Source organism: Dermacentor albipictus, chromosome 4 (assembly GCF_038994185.2).
Source record: "Dermacentor albipictus isolate Rhodes 1998 colony chromosome 4, USDA_Dalb.pri_finalv2, whole genome shotgun sequence".
NCBI lineage: Eukaryota > Metazoa > Arthropoda > Arachnida > Ixodida > Ixodidae > Dermacentor > Dermacentor albipictus.
The window spans coordinates 138,771,005-138,773,723 of NC_091824.1; positions in this window are offsets into that span (position 1 = coordinate 138,771,005).

Genomic DNA, 2,719 nt, shown 5'->3' on the forward strand with positions numbered 1-2,719 from the left:
TGCCGCGCCAGCGAGTGGGCGCCCACGTCGAGTTTCCTCTTCCGTTGCCCTCCTCGCCGTCTCCCTCGCTCGCCGCCCCTCCATGCATCAACGACGCGGCCCGACGTATTTATCGCCGCCGCTGCCGCTGCAGCCGTCGAAGAAGCGAGTAACCGCGACGTCGGATGACGCATAGATGTTCCCCCTCTTATTTTCGCAAGCGGCGCGGCCTCCGGTCTCAGAGGCACGGCGTTCCTTGTTGGTGTCTTCCTCTCTGTTGGACAACCAGAAATGTCGTCCTTTCTCTCTCTCTTTCTCCAAATGGCAGAAAAGCGTTATCCGGCATCATGGCGCTACACATTTACATCGTGATCACGGATGAAACTACATGTATGTTAGACTGACATGCTACTCCCTGTTGCGTAAAACGTGAACAAGGTGAATGCAGGAGCCAACGTTTCGACAAGTGGACTTGTCTTCTTCGACAAGTCCACTTGTCGAAACGTTGGCTCCTGCATGCACCTTGTTCACATTTTGCTCATTGTCTTGAATTTCCATCTCAGAAGAAGACAAGTCGACTTGTCGAAACGTTGGCTCCTGCATTCACCTTGTTCACGTTTTGTTCATCGTCTTTAATTTCCATCTCCCGCATTCCCCGTGCTTTCCCAGTTGCGTGTAAGATGAGATGGTACACCACTGGTACATATACATGTACTTACATAATCATTAGGGTGATTAGCAGGCTAGAGTAGCAGAGTAGTAGAGTAGCTAGAGACCATGAGTAGCAGGCTAGAGCACCTTGGCTCAGGCCGACCTCTCTGCCTTCTTTCAATTAAATTATCTCTCTCTCTCTCTACATAATCATTAAATATATACGTACTCTGTGGTCCACTGTTTGAGGGAACACATGAAGAATGGAGAGCACGCGTGCGTGTTCTCCCTTCTGTTGTATACATATATATATCACCCGGCTATGCCGGATATGACTTGTCAATGGTGGTGCTGCAGTGCATGTTACCACACACCTGTCCGGTGCATTCACATAGCTTCAACCTGCACTTGGAGTAAGAGCGCTAGCAAAATGAGAGCCGCACGTACAGAACCTTGTTTAAGCTTGCCATAGCCTTTTGGAGGACTTGAACTGCTTTCGTTCGCGCTCAAGCAAGCAGACGGTGCATGGTTCACAATGTTCTGGGGCAACCCCTAGTCTCAATGTCTTTCGTTAGTGAGAACTATTTAAAAAGCAGACGCATTCGCTATCACATCGGTCGCTACGTCGATTGACTGACGCGCATTCTTACGAACAGTTCAGTCCCTGCGTAACAACCACCTTTTGTGTCCATATGGAACGGGCGCTTAGGCACGCCACGGACAACGTGGATTTTATGCAGGAGCTAGGGCCACTGCGCATTCGTTTTGAAAAGGATGGATATGCTGCTGTGGAAGTACGGACATAGAAGGCGACAAAGCGCGAGAAAAAAAAAAGAAAGAAGGGGGAAGGAATTGACCGCAAACGTGAAAGCTAGTACCGGACAACAACAACAACAACAACAACAACAACAACAACAACAACACAACACATGATATGTCTACATGCAAACGCGAGGGCAAAAACGCAAGAAAGCCTTTTCCTGTATAGTTTCATATGGAAGCGCTGCTTGATGTCGCCATATCGGGTTACGGTACCCTCACGACTTGGGAACGCTTGAGTCACAGGCGCCTTCCTTATCAGTCATCTTGCCTTCTATAAACGCCGCATTCAAGTGAAACGCTTGAAGGAGATCGACGTTCTGTCGCGATAGGAACCACAAGTTTGATTTAGCTGCACATGACTACCTTGTGTACGTGCGTGCGTGTGTGTGTGTGTTTGTGCGCGCGTGTGCTTGTTTTTATTAAATTAAATGATGACAAGACATGGCTTAGCCAGCTGTCGCAAATACATGTACTACTCGGGAATCAAAAAAGAAAAAGAAACCAAGAAGGAAAGCGCACACACTACACACTAATAGAATCCACTAGCCTGCGAGCTGTGCGTAGGAAGAGACTGCATGCTTCGGTTTCTGCAGTTGCAACCACCTCCGGGAGACAAGGCGCATTTGTCTGCTGTTCGTCGAGGAATCGAAGGGCGTGCCGCGCTGTGAAAGTCGGAGATAACGCTTTACGCTCGCGCGCGCTGCAGATATCACTGCGTCTGTATCTCGGCCTGCACTCATAACACCCATAAATCTTCCCGGCTATCTTGTCGTCGCTGGCACGTTTACAGTGCCTCGATATATGTACCTACAGCACACACACTCGATGCTGTCAAACTTGGAATGTGGATACCACGGTAAAACCAGCCAGCAGCAGCAGCAGCACGGCTTCGGAACCTAAGCGCGCAGACACGCCGCAGGCTGCAGCCTCATGCGAGACTCCTGGCCAGAGATCACTGCAGCCCACGTGATGTGTGTGCGCCTCGATCACCGCGTGCACCTCACGGGCTTCCTGTTTCGTCTGCGCCCTCAAGGTCGCGCTCACAGTGCGCCGAGCCTGGACAGTTAGGAATTGGCACTGCGAAAGAAACGGAACTGGCTATGCCTACGCGCGAGTTCTAGCCGGCGGCATCAGTGGCAACAGAAGGTTTATAAGAACGTTTCGTGGGAAGCGAGATGGCGCCCGTGCGCAGAATTTATTAGCGTGTGCACGGCGTAAGAAAAATCGCCCCCGATTTAAGCAGACAAACGAAACGTGTGATGTCCCG